Source organism: Mustela nivalis (genome assembly GCF_964662115.1).
Source record: "Mustela nivalis genome assembly, chromosome: X".
In the NCBI taxonomy this organism is placed as follows: Eukaryota; Metazoa; Chordata; class Mammalia; order Carnivora; family Mustelidae; genus Mustela; species Mustela nivalis.
In genome coordinates, this window is record NC_139040.1 from 71859921 (window position 1) to 71876708 (window position 16788).

The 16788-nt window shown below is 37.9% G+C and overlaps 1 pseudogene across 1 annotated transcript; it reads right to left on the reverse strand.

Moving 5' to 3' along the window:
* Positions 1–428: 428 nt before the first annotated feature.
* Positions 429–1966, reverse strand: LOC309855907 (RNA-binding protein EWS pseudogene; annotated as a pseudogene). The gene is made up of 2 exons: positions 1546–1966; positions 429–1390 (listed from the first exon to the last, which is right to left on the reverse strand). The product of its transcript is annotated as an RNA-binding protein EWS pseudogene (transcript).
* Positions 1967–16788: the final 14822 nt, after the last annotated feature.

Consider the following 16788-nt stretch of genomic DNA (forward strand, 5'->3'; position numbering starts at 1 on the left):
CAGAAAAGGAATAATTGTAATGTTGTGGTCAAAATTATAAATATGGAATTATAAATCTAAAACATTTTCTGTTTAAAATATATATCTAATAGTCAGTGCAGTTCTGCAGGGTCTCTGCATCTAGTAGAGCATTGCTTGCCTTTATTCATTTTTCCAGGTCCTCCATGCCTGTCTCTTCTTCCTCCCATCTGTTCAAAGGTCCAAAGACATCTTGTGTTTCTCCTCCAAAGCGATCTCAGTCCATGCCTTTGCCACTACAGAAGCCACCTCTGTCTCCACTTCTGAACTTTCCATGGAGACCACCATAGTCCATGAAGCCAACTCTTCCTACCATCCTGCCACCAGGACTGCCTCTGCCATGGTCACCACACAGGTTGTGGAGAGGGTGATGGAGGAAAGCTTTCAGGTTTGGGGGACTTATACTTGTTTTATCCTGTTCTCCAGGTGAAGTTCTGGTTTCCACACCGTGGTTTGGGACACTGCCAGTCCCAGCTCTGTTGTATATTTCCTCCCCCAGATGGGTTCCCTTGGGAACCCTGGGGCCCTCTTAGGGACAAACCATCTATGGCTCCTCTACAGCCTCCCATGTCACCCATGGGCCCCCCTGGACCTTCAGAATATGGCAGCAGCATCCTTTTGCTCTCAGAGGAAGCATACAAAACTGCATGCTGTTCATTGGAGGTTTCCTGTGAGCAAGAGAAACCTTAAGTTAACTCCCTTGAAAATATTTCCTATCAAACCATTCCATAGCAGCCTTGGAAGTTGGTGGGTCTTCATAAGGCACTGTAGCATTGTGTTTGGGATTTCTTGTTTCCTTGTCCAAGTAGATGTGAATTATGGGTTGTCTGGCTCCCTTGAAGAAGTATGCCAGATCATCTAGAGTCACAGTGTCATTTAAGCCTTGCACATAAATTGCACTGTTGTGAGTCTTCATCTGGATCTATAGGTGGGCTTATAGATCAAGATCTCGTCCTTCCTCCATAGGTTCACTAGGCTTATTGAAATCACCTAGCTTTCCAGAGCTGCTCATTCCACCATGTCCTCCTACCTTCCCACCTCTGCTCAGGTCCCATAATCAAATCTTCCTCTCTTCCTGCCCTGGTTATCAGGACCACTCATGCTCTAGTTCTCTCTTTGTCTGAAAAATCCTCCAGACTCCTGTCCATAAACACCCATGCTACTGGGGTGGTCTTGTTGTAATAAACTCTGCTGGTGTTCTGTTGGCTATATTGATTTGGAAGCTGGTTGTATGATCCAGTTTGTCAGAATTTTAACTAGTGTGCGACTACTGCCCATAGCTGCTTTGTTGACCATAGCTACTCTGCTGTCTGGAGCTGCTTGGTTGCCCAAAGGTGTTCTGCTGAGAGTAACTGCTCTGATAATAACTAGTCTACAGTCTGGAGGAATAAATGGTAGGAGGATAAGATGGTGGTGCTGTTACTGGTTGCATGGGGTAGGTCCTAAGCACCTGGGGATAACTGTAGTTACTCTGTCCATATCCCAGGCTGGGCTGGTTATAATTCCTTGTGCTAGATTAAGGTTCACTAGTTTCATCTTATGGTCTTGTAGATGTGGAAGTTGCTGGCTGCTTCCCATATACTTGGTAAGCAGGCTGAGAGCCATATACAGACTGAGAAGCATAGGAGGCCTGGGTGGTAGTAACATTAGTGTGGTGGTATCATAAGCACCAGTGCCATACCCCTAGATAGGCTGACCATATACCTCGGGAGCAGCTGGACAAGTATAACCAGGGGGAGCCTGTCCATAAGAAGTTGTGTAGGCAGTCTGGCAGAGGCTGTATACTTGGATGTAACGTACATCAGTGGATTGTCCACAGGTGCCATAAACTTTGCTGCCCATATGTGAGAGTGGTCTGTGCAAATCCTTGAGGGGACCAGGCAGTGTAATCACTATATCCCTGCTGGGCTGAAGCTCTGCTGTAGGTACTGTAGTCCATGAATGACATTTTCTCTCCTTCTTTCTTGTTCTCTTGATGTCCTTCTCCCTCTTGCTTTTCCTATGGTGTCATATTTTATGTCTCTTTTTTGGCCTTATTTTTTATTATGTTCAATTGGCCAACATGTAGTATATCATTAGTTTTTGAGGTAGTGTTCAACGATTCATTAGTTGTGTATAATACCCAGGGCTCATCACAACGCATGTCCTCCTTAATACCCATCACTCAGTTACACTCTTCTCTCAAGCCCTCCCTTCTGTAACCCTCAGATTGGTTCCTGGAGTCCAGAGTCTTTCATGGTTGGTCTGCCTCTCTGATTTCTTCTCCTTCAATCTCCCCTGCCTTCTCCTGTGGTCTTCCATGCTATTCCGTATGTTCTACATATGAGTGAAGCCATATGATAATTGTCTTTCTCTGCTTGACTTATTTCACTTAGCATAATCCCCTCCAGTTATGTCTATGTAGATGCAAATGATAGGTATTCATCTTTTCCAGTGACTGAGTAATATTCCATTGTATATATGAACCACATCTTCTTTATCCATTCACCTGTTGAAGGACATCTCAGCTCCTTCCACAGTTTGGCTATTGTGGATATTGCTGCTATGAACATCAGGGTGCATGTGCCCCTTCTTTTCACTACATCCGTATCTTTGAGGTAAATACCCAGTAGTGCCATTGTTGGGTCAAAGGATAGCTCTATTGTTACTTTCTTGAGAAACCTCCATGCTGTTTTCTAGAGTGACTATACCAGCTTGCATTCCCACCAACAGTGTAAGAGGATTCCCCTTTCTCCGCATCTTCACCAACACTTGCAAGACAAGTCTTGTTAATTTCTCCATTCTAACTGGTGTAAGGTGGTATCTCATTATGGTTTTGATTTGTATTTCCTTGATGACAAGTGACGTTGAGCATTTTTTTCATGTGTCTGTTGGCCATTTGTATGGCCTTCATCTTTGGAGAAATGTCTGTTCATGTCTTATGCCCATTTATTGACTGGGTTATTTGTTTTTTGGATGTTGATTTTTATAAGTTCATTACAGATCTTGGATACTAGCCCTTTATCTGATATGTCATTTGCAAATATCCTCCAAATCCATAGGTTGCCTTTTAGTTCTGTTGACTGTTTCCTTTGCTGTGCAGAAGCTTTTTATCTTAATGAAGTCCCAATAATTTATTTTTGCAATTGTTTTCCTTGCTTTTAGAGACATGTCTAGCACAAAGTTACTGTGGCCAACGTGGAAGAGATTTCTGCCTGTGTTCTTTTCTAGGATTTGGATGCATTCCTGTCTCACATTGAGGTCTTTCATCCATTTTGAATTTATCTTTGTGTATGCTGTAAGGGAATGATCCAGTTTAATTCTCCTGCATGTGGCTGTCCAATTTTCCCAGCATCATTTATTGAAGAGACTGTCTTTTTCCATTGGATATTTTCTTCCTGATTTGTCAAAGATTAGTTGACCATAGAGTTGAGAATTCACTTCTAGAGTCTCTGTTCTGTTCCATTGATCTATCTGTCTGTTTTTGTGCCAATACCATGCTGTCTTGATATCGCATGCCGTTCATTGGAGGTTTCCTGTGGGCAAGAGAAGAGATCACAGATTTGTAATATAGCTTGAAGTCAGGCATTGTTATGCTCCCAAGCTTGATTTTCTTTTTCAACAGCCGCCTGGTGACTCAGGGTCTATTCTGGTTCTATATAAATTTTAGGATTGTTTGTCCCAGCACTTTGAAAAATGTCGATGGTATTTTTATAGGGATTGCATTGAAACTGTAGATTGTTCTGGGCAGCATATGCATTTTCACAATATTTATTCTTCCAGTCCATAAGCATGTAATGTTTTTCCATTTCTTTGTGTTTGCCTCAATTGCTTTCATAAGTGTTTTGTAGTTTCTAGAATATAGATCCTTTACCTCTTTGGTTAGGTTTCTTCCTAGGTATCTTATGGCTTTGGTGCTCTTGAGTGGAATTGATTGTTTAATTTCCATTTCCTCAGTTACCTTGTTAGTTATAGAAATGCAACTGATTTCTGCACATTGATTTTGTATCTTGCTATGTTGCTGAATTGCCATATGAGTTCTAGTAATTTGTGAGTGGAATCTTTGGGGTTTTCCATGCAAAATATCATGTCATCTATGAAGAGAAAGGGTTTGACTTCTTCTTCACCAATTCGAATGCCTTTTATTTCTTTTTGTTGTCTGATTGCTGAGTCTAGGATTCCAGTACTATGTTAAACAACAGAGGTAAGAGTGGACATCCCTGTCGTCTTCCTGACCTTAAGGGAAAAGCTCTCAGTTTTTCTCCATTAAGAATGATATTCGCTGTGGGCTTATCATATTGATATTGATATTTTTATGATATTGAGGTACGTTCCCTTTATCCCTATATTTTGAAGAGTTTTTTTTTTTTGAAGAGTTTTGATCAGGAAAGGATGCTGTATTTTGTCAAATGCTTTTTCTGCATCAATTGAGAGGATCATATTGTTTTTGTCACTTCTTTTGTTAATGTGATCTATCACGTTGATTGATTTGCAAATGTTGAACCACCCTCACATCCCAGGGATAAATCTCACCTGGTCATGGTGAATAATCCTTTTAATGTACTTTTTGATCCTATGGGCTAGGATCTTGTTGAGAATTTTGGCATCCATGTTCATACAGATATTGGTCTGTAATTCTCTTTTTTGATGGGGTCTTTCCCTGGTTTTGGGGTAAAGGTTGACCTCATAGGATCATGCTGGCCTCATAGAATGAGTTTGGAAGTTTCCCTTCCACTTCTATTTTTTGAAATAACTTCAGTAGAATAGGTATTATTTCTTCTTTAAATGCGTGGTAGAATTCCCCTAGGAAGCCATCTGGCCTTAGACTCTTGTTTTTTGGGAGGTTTTTGATTACTATTTAAATTTCCTTGCTGGTTATTGGTCTGTTCAAATTGTCTATTTCTTTCTATTTCAGTTTTGGGAGTTTATAAATTTCCAGGAATGCATCCAGATTGCCTATTACTTCCAGATTGCCTCTTTTGTTGCCATATAGCTGCTGGTAGTCAGTTCTAAAATTGTCTCTGTTTTCTTTGTATTGATCATGATTTCTCCCTTTTATTAATGATTTTATTAATTTGGGTCCTTTCTCTTTTCTTTTGGATAAGTCTGGCCAGAAATTTATCAATCTTATTACTATTTATTTATTTTTTATTTAATTTGTTTTCAGTGTTCCAAGATTCACTGTTTATGCACCACACCCAGTGCTCCATGCAATGTGTGCCTTCCTTATTACACTTTCAAAAAACCAGCTTCTAGTTGTGTTGATCTGTTCTAGTGCTCTGGTTTCTATTTCATTGATTTCTGTACTAACATTTATTATTTCTCTTCTCTTGCTTGGTTTAGGCTTTATTTGCTGTTATTTCTCCAGCTTCTTTAACTGTAAGGTTAGCTTGTGTATTTGAATTTTTTCTAATTTTTTAGGAGAAGCTTGGATGGCTATGTACGTCCCTCTAAAGACTGCCTTTGCTGTATCCTAAAGGTTTGAACCATTTTGTTTTCATTTTCATTAGTTTCCATGATATTTTTTTCATTCTTTAATTTCTTTATTGACCCATTCATTCTTTAATAGGATACTTTTAACCTCCAAGTGTTCGAGTTCTTTGCAAACTCTTGTGATTAATTTCAAGGTTTAAAATCATGTGGTTTGAAAATATGCAGGGAAGAATCCCAATATTTTGGTACAAGTTGAGACCTGATTTGTGAATCTGTATGTGATCTTTTCAGGAGAAAGTTCCATGTGCACTCAAGAAAAAGAATGTGTATTCTGTTGCCTTAGGATGGAATGCTTTGTATATATCTGTGAGGTCCATCTGGTACAATGTATCATTCAAAGCCCTTGATTTCTTATTGATCTTCTGTTTAGATGATGTGTCCTTTGCTGTGAATAGGTTATTGAAGTTCTCTACTATTAATGTAGATTTATCAGTGTGTCCCTTTACTTTGGTTATTAATTGGTTGATATAATTGGCTGCTCCTAAATTAGGAGCATAAATATTTATAATTGTTAGATCTTCTTGTTGGGTAGACTCTTTAAGTATGTTATAGTATCCGTCTTTATCTCTTACTAGTCTTTTGTTTGAAGTCTAATTTTTCTGATATGAGGATTCTCACTCCTTTCTTTTGAGATCCATTAGCATGGCAAATAATTCCCCAACTCTCACTTTCAGTCTGGAGGTGTCTTTAGGTATTAAATGAGTCTCTAGTAGATACTATACAAATGGGTCTTGCTTTTTTATCCAATCTGATTCCCTGTATCTTTTGATTTAGCCCATTTACATTCATAGTAACAATCAAAAGATACAAATTTAGTGCCATTGTATTGCCTGTAATTTCCCTGTTTCTGTGGATTGCCTCTTTTTTTTTTCCCTGATATATGTTACTCTTTGGGTCTCTTTTTGCTTACAGGGTCCCATTTAATATTTCTTGCAGGGCTGGCTTGGTGATCACACATTGTTTCAGTTTCTGTCTGTCCTGGAAGCTCTTTATCTCTCCTTCCATTCTGCATGAAAACATTCCCAGATAAAGTATTCTTGACTGCATATTTTCTCATTTAGTAACCTGAATATATCATGCCAGGGCTTTGTCAGTCTTGTATTCCTACCTCTGTAGATTAGGAATCTCTTGTCTTAAGCTGCCTTCGGGATTTTCTCTTTATCTCTGAAATTTGCAAGTTTCCCTATTTTATGTCTGTTATTGATCTATTTTTATTGATTTCAGGAGAGGTCTTCTCTACCTCTGGGACAGTAATGCCTGTTTCCCTTCCCAGATTAGGGAAGGTCCTAGTTATGATTTGCTCAAATATACCTTCTTGACCCCCCCCTTCACCCTCAGGCACCCCAGTAATCCTGATGTTGGTTCATTTATGGCATCACTGATTTCTCAAAGCCTCTTCTTATGGTCTGTTTGTTGTTTTTCGCTCTTTTCCTCAGATGCCTTCTTTTCCATCAACATATCTTCTATGTTACTTAATCTCTCTTCTGCCTCATTTACCCTAGCTGTGAGAGCATCCAATTTAGACTGCATCTCAGTTATAGCATTTTTTAAAGGTTTTATTTATTTATTTATTTGAGAGAGAGAGATAACGAGAGAGAAAGCATGAGAGGAGAGAGGTCAGCAGGAGAAGCAGACTCCTTGCTCAGCAGGGAGCCTGATATGGGACTCGATCCTGGGACTCCAGGATTATGACATGAGCTGAAGGCAGTTGCTTAACCAACTGAGCCACCCAGGTGCCCCTCAGTTATAGCATTTTTAATTTCAGCCTGATTACATCTCATTTCTGCACTAAGAGATTCTTTAGTGTCTTTTTTTTTTCCCCCAAACCCAGCTAGTATCTTCCTAATTGGTATTCTAAATTCCATCTCTGACATTTTACTTATATCCATGTCTATTGGATCTGTGGCAGGTAGTATTACCTCTGGTTCTTTCTTTTGTTGTGAATTCCTCCTTCTAGTCATTTTTCTCAGAGAAAAATGGATGAACGAATGAACAGCATCAAAAATGTCAACCATGACCCAAGCAAAATACCCACTAAACAAATCTGAAGAGGTCAGTAACCAAAAAAGAAAAGAAAAAGAAAAAAAAAAAGAGATAAAAAAGGAGGGTTAGAAGAGAGAATATAATCTCACAGGGTGGACAAAACAGGGTCATCTACTTGGTCTTGTGTGTATTTTGGACTGCGTGTTAGAAGACACTACATCCCAAAATTGTAAATAAAGCAAAACTTACTTATATACAAAAATTGAATAAAGTGAAAGGAAGCCAAAAATGAAGGCTATATCTATAAAATGTAAATGTAAAAAATGAATGTTAAAAAAGACTTAAAAACAAAGCTTTAATAAAATTAGAAACATTGAAAAGGTTAAAAAGAAAAAGAAAGCAATGGAAAAATTTAAACTGATATATAAATGAATCATGAGGAAAAAAACCCCTCAAATTCTTGTATGTTCTGTAAAACTGATGTGCACCTGTTCCTCCAGTCGGTCTTCTGGGGGAAGGGCCTGCTGTGCTACTTCTCAGGTGTCTTTGCCTGGGCAGAGTTGCACCACCCCTTTACAGGGATTGGACTCAGTGTGAGCTGGTCTTCTGTTTGGTTTTTATTTCCTGAAAGTTTTTTGAGCGTCTTGAGAGGATCAATAAAAATGGTCACACCTCATCTCCAGACTCAGAGTGGAAAGATTGGGGTATCCTTTCTTCAGTAAACCCTCAGGGATGAAAGGTTTTCCTTTCTGTGTGTGCCAAAGTCTTCAGACTCCTGCAGTGCATGCCCACACCTATCCTCCCAGAGTAAGGTGGAGGATCCAGGGTTACTGCACTTTGTAGGGCCTTGGCACAGACAGCGGTCACAGGACACTGTGTGCACCTGCTCCACTCCTCCCAGGGGAAGGACATTCTTGTCCTTTGCATGGTCCCCACACTAAGGGCAGTCACCCGATCAAGCCACAGCTCATGGCTTATGTGGCTTATGGTGAACTGAGCTGAGATCCCCCTCCTAGGCTTGCTGACCCTTAATTAGTTTCCCTGCTCTAATGTTTAGGAACTCACTGGCTTAGGCACCCTCATTATTTCTGTGACTCTGGGGATCCTGATACCACACTGTCCCACCATAATTCTGCCCCTTTTCATCACCTGAGCATCTTTCAGACATGGATGTTTTTCTGAGCAGGTTTCTAAGGGTTCTGATTTTTGCCCTCCAGGGCTATATCACTTTCCAGTAGCTGGCCTACTGAGGGTCCCTCTTGCCATCATTTATTTTCCAATATATACTCACAGATTCACATCCAAACCTCATACCTTGCAGAAAGTGGTCATTTTTCTATTTGTAGTGTTCCAGATATTCTTTTTTTACATCTCAGGTTGAATTCATGGGTTCAGAATGATTTAGTATTTATCTAGTTAAATTCAAGGGACCAGACAAATCAAGGTCTCCTACTCGTCAGCCATCTTGCCTCCTCTTTGAGGATCACTTTAATAATGATGATCAAATCTATTATTTAACAAAACAATTATAAGGGGAATTCAGGATTTCATCTGTAGTATAGGAGAAAGCATAGAATTTAGAAGGCTAGAGTTTGAATTCTGAATCTGCTCATTTTCAGTTACCCTGTTAACTCTATGCCTAAGTTTCATTGTCTGTGGAATGACTGTTTCTGGAAAGAACAAATGAGTGCACGGACATGAAAACACTGCAAAATGATAACCAAGTAGGGGTTATTATTAAAATGAATAAAGACCTAACTACATGAGCTCAGTGCTAAGAGTTTATGGGTTTCTGAATTTCTTTCTGTTCACAACTGTGCCTTTTCAGTAAGAGTATCAACCTTGCTAGGGAAAGGATTAGAAGAAGGGTCATGATCTGGGGTCCAAGTGAAAGAGAACTGAGAGGTTAAAAATAGGTTAACATGGTAACAGAGGCAACTCTTCCATATATGAATTAACAGGTTTGTTAGTACTCATTAACTAATTTAATCCTCTCAAGAGTTCTATAAGATAAATAAAATTACGGTCATTTTATTTCTTCAAAACATTCTTCTTGCTGTGCCTGGGTAGCTCTACTGGTTAAGCATCGGCCTTCAGCAGATGATCCCAGGATCCTGGGATGGAGCCCTGCATCATAACAATCCCTGCTCAACAGGGATCCTACTTCTACCTCTCCCTCTGCAGCTCCCTCTGCTTGTGCTTTCTTGCTCTCTTTCTCACTCTTTCCCAAAAATAAATAAATGAATAAATAAATAAATAAATAAATAAATAAATATAGTTCAGGAACGTGTACAATGGCTAATTCCAATATAGAGAAAACTATTTTCCTGCTGCTGCATTTCTTTGGGGATTGGAATTGTTCAGAGATGTATTAATAATATTTGCTTTGATAAGCTCATATCAGAAAAAGATAAAATTGGAGGGAAATAGCCCCAATTCCATCACCCCAGTATAGCTATTCTTTGCAAAGAGATGTATTTCCTCCCAGCTTTCTTGTATCTAAATATTTTCACAGAGTTGAAATTATAGATACACCATTTTGAATACCACTTTTAATAAATTCAATATTGCAAGTATTCCCCCAATTTGATACATAGTTTTCATATTCTTAATATTGATGGCTAAAGAGCATTTCAATAAGAGATTATAGTGGACTTTTTAATACTTTTATCTATTCTATATTAGCTCCACTTATACAGATAAGGACAATGAGGTCCAGGAAAGTCAAGCAATGTGTCAAGGATCCATAGTTAGTGATAAAGTCACAACCAAAGTCACATACTTGTTTAAACACTGTTTTATTTCCAGTAGGTCTCTCTGCATCTGTTCTATACAAAATGAAGGGATGAAAAAGTGAAAAATCTGCATATTGTAGTGAGAAAGATGGAGGAAAGTAGTAGAGGGGAGAGATGGGGGAAAGAACAATATTTAAGATATCCATCTGGCCAAAGTCTCTGAATTTTCATCCATAAGAGGTGCCTACATCCTCCTTAACATGCCAAAATATTTCCTTTTAGTCTATTCCTTTTATCAGCTAGTGTGAGAGACATGATTTGAAAAATACTATGATATCCAAACTTTGTACCAAGGGTCCCTCTTTTCATTCCTCTTTTATGGAAGAGTATTCTTGTCTTATTATCTTCTGACACTCAGTCCTACGAACCTCCTTTGTCTATTCCATGCTTGTCCATTGAATTCTATGAAGTGGCTACCCTAAAATCCCCAAATGGATAGAATTTCAGGGTCACAGAGTCCTAGTATTTAGAAATTCCAGTTCATTTTGGGGGTAGGGATGGTCAGGTGAGTGTTAGCAATGGAGTGTTAGTTAGGATCTGGATCCAAATTACTGGGTAGAACCCATTCAGAAAGAGTGGAGAGTTTGTTTAAGGATAATTTGTTCTGGCTGGGTTTGGCCAAGCCACTACTTTGTTCCAGAGACAGTGAAAATTACACAGAGAAGTAATCCTGGGTCCACTACCTCTTGCTTTAGAGAGACTATGGACTCTGAAAAACAATCTGAGGGTTTTGAAGGGGTGGGGGGTGGGAGGTTGGGGTACTAGGTGGTGGGTATTATAAAGGGCACGAATTGCATGGAGCACTGGGTGTGGTGAAAAATAATGAATACTGTTATGCTGAAAATAAAAAATAAATTAAAAAAAAATATACAATAAAAAAAAAAAAAAAAAAAAAGGAAAAAAAAAAAATATATAATACGTCTTTGCAAATAACTACTTACTCTTTGCCTAGCCCATAGGAATGAATTCCCAGCCTGGGGTAGAAAAGAAACAAACTTCATATTATTCCTACTGAAAATCCTAAAACATAAGTGTTTACAGAGATCTCTGAAACCAACCAGCTAGTTTTTACCATTTGCATTCACATGGGGAGACTGAGAAAAAAGACAATAAAATTACTTGTCTAAATTCACAGAATACATATGTCACAGAGTTAAGAATACAATTTAAATGTCCTGAATGTTGGTCCAGTACTTTCAACATTGTACCATAGGCCCACTATTGATGAATCTAAGCTGGGTAGGTGAGTAGGCAAAAAAGAGTAAACCCTACTCTGTCTACACAATTCTTGCAGCTCTACATATATGATCACCTCTCATTGCCACAGCATATAATCTTTAAATGGTAGATTATATCTACCTCAGAGTTATTGTCTGGATTAGATGACTCAATATTTGAAAGGCATTAAAAAGAGTTTGGTAAGCAATGTCAGAAAAATGGTACACTAGGAAGTGTCAAGTTCTTGTCTCACCACAGATTATTGAGAAAAAACAACTAGTGCCATCTAAATCAATTTTATAGGACTTCTGAAAAACAATAAAAGAGTGACACTAATCAAACACCCAGTCAAGAAAAATCCATTTTAAAAATGATAGAAATGCTTTGTGGTGTTTTTACTAGTCCTTGCTTCACACTATCTCCAGTATAGCAATCTTGGTCCAGAGCAAGTGACAGATGGGTTCCCAGTTTCCTCTGTGAAACCAGAAGAGAGTAGACTTTCATCTGTTTTAATCATTCTGGTGATTAAGAAAGGAATAATGCAAGGTGCTTGTGTCTGTATTGCATAACTCAGAAAACAGGTAACAAAAGCTGCAGGAACTGCTCATAAAAGTTACAAGTCAAACTAAGAAACTAAAGATGGTTGAGACAAGAGATTACTGTTGGAGACATACTGTAGATCATCTGACTTCTATAGGAAATGCTGGGATGAAATTCCTCAGGTAATTAATACATTCAAAACCAGCTATATATATGGGGGAATCTAGAAAACCATGAGCATGACCAAACAAGATGTCCAGAAAAATCCTGAAAAGTACTTAATCTTTTACCTCAGGCTGATTCTTGAGCTCAGAGAAAGCCCAGCTAAAGTGGTGAAGGAGAGCTCTAGCAGAGATCTTATCTGTAAAAACTGTAAAAGATGTTTGTTTCCATTTCCTTCCTTCCTCCCTTCCTTCCTTCCTTCCTTCCTTCCTTCCTTCCTTCCTTCCTTCCTTCCTCTCTCTCTCTTTCCTTCTTTCTACCTTTCTTTCTTTTTTCCCTGGATTTCAAGGAAATCTATGTCAAAACAGGAGCATAGATGAGCTAAAAGTACAGAAACTTTAGTGATCACACATGATGAGGAATAATCTTTGCAAACATACTTTGGAAAATATCAAAATAAGTGGATCGCTATACTTTTAGCAATGGGAAAAAAATCAAATATTGAGGAAACATGGGAAGCTGATTTCCATTGTTACCACATTATAATAGTCAAATACCCAATTTCAAAAACAAAATAAAATTACAAGGTAATAAAAAAAGAGAAAAACATGACTCCTACAAATAAACAAATAAATTGATAGAAAATATCCATGAGAAAATATCCAGATAGTAGATTTACTGGAAAAATACTTTAAAAATTGCCTTAAATATGCTCAAATTGCTAAGAGAAAAGTTTTAAAAAAAGCCCAGAAAATAATACATGAACAAAATAAACTATCAACTGATAAAGAAGGTATAAAAAAAGGCAAACAGAAATTCTGGAAATAAAAACTAAAACAATTAAAATAAAAATATTAGAGTTTAACAGCAAATTTGAAGAAACAAAAGAATTCAGTACACTTATATATAGAAAAATTGAAATTACTGAGTCTGAAGAAGAAAGAAAAAGAGAAGGAAAGTGAACAGACATAGTAAGGTTTGGGTGCCATGGCCAGCCTACTACCACAGTGAACCTCAGGCTTGTAGACCACAGCAGGCTTAGCCATCCCACCAAGATGACCCCATTGTAGCATACACCAGAACACCCCTGGTCAGCAGTCACTATAGCTCCAGCCACCATGACAAGAAAAAACAGGCACAAAGCACCCCAGAATAGTCCGAGCCTAAACCACTTTGGCTCAGATGGCTTGCAAGGGGAGCACCAGCACAGAGCACTCTGGGACCCCCTGGCTCCTACCTACTTTGGCTCCAGCCATGCTGACCAGGTGGCCTTTGCATGAAGTACCTCAGGAAGTGCTGGAGGGAGAGGGAGAAGTAGACTCCCTGCTGAGCAGTAAATCCATCATGAGGCTCAATCCCAGGACCCCAGGGTTAACAACCTGGGCCAAAGGCAGACGCTTAACCAATGGAGCCACCCAAGGCCTCTCTCCATCCTGAGTTTCTTCTACTTTTTAACTACTATAAAAAATTCTGCTATGAACATTTGTGTACATGATTTAATTCAAATATATTTAACATAAAGTGTTATATTAATTTCAGGTGTGCAGTATGACTCAACGATTCCATACATTCCTCAGTGCTCATCGAGTTAAGTGCACTCTTAATTCCCTTTATCTATTTCACTCATTCCCTCATCAGTCTCCCTTCTGGCAAACACCATTTTTTCTCTGTATTTAGAAGTCTAGTTTTTTGTTTGTCTTTTTTTTCTTTGTATGTCTGCTTTGTCTCTTAAACTCCACATATGAGTGAACTCATATGGTATTTTCTGTCTCTGATTTATTTCATTTACCATTATACCCTCTAGATCTACACATGTTGTTGCAAATGGCAAGATTTCATTCTTCTTTGTGGCTTAGTAACATTTCAGTGTGTGTGTGTGTGTGTGTGCATAGCACATCTTTATCTATTCATCTATCAATAAACACTTAGGTTGTTTCCATATCTTGGCTACTGTAAATACCAGTGCTGTAAATGTAGGAATGTATATTTTTTTTGCACTAGTATTTTCATTTATTTGGAGGGAATAAGTGTCCAGTAGTTGAATTACTGGATTATATGATAATTCTATTTTTAATTTTTTGAGGAATCCCCTAGTGTTTTCCACAGTGGATGCGCCAATTTGCATTCCCAACAACAGTACATGAGGGCTCCTTTTTATTTACATCCTTGTCAACACTTGTTATTTTTGTATTTCTTATTTTAGCCATTCTGACATATTAAAGCGATATCTCATTGTGGTTTTTGTTTGCATCTCCATAACGAACAGTGATGTTGAGCATTTTTTCATGTGTCTCTTAGCCATTTGTATGTCTTCTTTGGAAAATATTGCTGCTACCAAAAACAATCTGAAGATTCAATGCAATTCCTATCACAACACCAACAACATATTTTACAGAAATAGAGCTAATAATCCTAAAATTTGTATAAAACCACAAAAGACCTTGAATATCCAAAGCAATCTTGAAAAAGAACAAAGCTGAAGTTATCACAATAAGACTTTGCAAGATATATTAGAATGTTGTAGTATTCAAAACAGTATGGTGCTGGCACAAAAATAGACACAGAAATCAATTGAACAGAATGCAAAGCCTAGACATAAACCCACATTTATATGGCCAATCAATCTATGACAAAGAAGGCAAGAATACAAAATGGAGAAAAGACATTCTTTTTAATAAATGGTGCTAGGAAAACTGGCAAGCTATATGCAAAAGAATGAACCTGGGTTACTTTCTCATACCATACACAATAATAAATTCAACTAGAAAAGAGGACAAGCAATAATTTCTCTGGTAACTACTGTAACAACTTCTTTCTTGGTATGTCTTCTGAGGTGAGGGCGGAAAAAAGCAAAAATAAACTACTGGGTCTACATCTAAATAAATAAAAAGCTTCTTCACAGCAAAGGGAACAATTAACAAAACTAAAAGACAACCTACTGAGTGGGAGAAGATATTAGCAAGTGGCATATCTGATAAAGGGCTGCAACAAAAATATATAAAGGAGTTATACAACTCAACCCCCCAAACCAAATAATACGATTAAAAATGAGTGCAAGTTTTTGTGTGATTGTGTGTTTTTAATCATTTTGGGTATGATGTGGTAATTCTTACATTTATCCATTTGTTGAACTACCAAACTATTTTCCAAAGTGGCTGCAAATTTTTACCTTCCCACTAGAAGTGTAAAAGGATTTTAATTCTTCACAATCTCACCAACATATGTTATTCTCTTATATTGATTATTGCCAGTCTATTGAATGTAAATTGGTATCTCTTGTAGGCTTGATTTGCGTTTTCATGATGGTTAATTATATTTAACTATTTTATTTTATTTTATTTTATTATTTTATTTAAATTCAATTCAATTAACATATAGTGTTTCATTAGTTTCAGATGTAGAGTTCAATTATTCACCAATTGCAAATACCTAGTGCTTATTACATCACATGCATTCCTTATTGCACATCATTGAATTACGAAGCCCCAACCTACCCTCCCTCCAGCAACAGTTTGTTTTCTATCATTGAGTCTCCCTCTGATTTTGTCTTATTTTATTTTCCCCTCCCTTCCTCATGATCCTCTGCTTTGTTTCTTAAACTCCACATGAGTGAAACCATATGATAATTGTCTTTCTCTGATTGACTTATTTCGCTTAGCATAATACCCTCCAGTTCCATCCATGTCATTGCAAATTTTAAGAAAATACTTAAGCATTTCAATATGCTCATTAACTATATATCTACTTTGGAGAATATCTATTAAGACACTTTGTCTTTTTTAAAATTAGACTTTTATCTTTTCATTATTGAAAATAATGGCACCTTACATATTCTAGATATAAGTTCCAAATCTGGTAGATGGCTTATAACATTTTTTTTTTCATTTTCTGAGATGGCTTTTAAATTTCTTTTTTTTTAATGGGTAATTAATTAATTAATTTTCAGAAAACAGTATTCATTATTTTTTCACCACACCCAGTGCTCCATGCAATCCGTGCCCTCTAAAATACTCACCACCTGGTACCCCAACCTGCCACCCCCCCGCCACTTTAAACCCCTCAGACTGTTTTTCAGAGTCCATAGCCTCTCATGATTCACCTCCCCTTCCAATTTACCTCAACTCCCTTCTCCTCTCTAACTCCCCTTGTCCTCCATGTTATTTGTTATGCTCCACAAATAAGTGAAACCATATGATAATTGACTCTCTCTGTTTGACTTATTTCACTCAGCATAATCTCTTCCAGTCCTGTCCATGTTGCGACAAAAGTTGGGTATTCATCCTTTCTGAGGGAGGCATAATACTCCATAGTGTATATGGGCCACATCTTCCTTATCCATTCATCCGTTGAAGGGCATCTTGGTTCTTTCCATAGTTTGGCGACCGTGGCCATTGCTGCTATAAACATTGGGGTACAGATGGCCCTTCTTTTCACGACATCTGTATCTTTGGGGTAAATACCCAGGAGCACAATGGCAGGGTCATAGGGAAGTTCTATTTTTAATTTCTTGAGGAATCTCCACACTGTTCTCCAAAGAGGCTGCACCAACTTGCATTCCCACCAACAGTGGAAGAGGGTTCCCCTATCTCCACATCCTCTC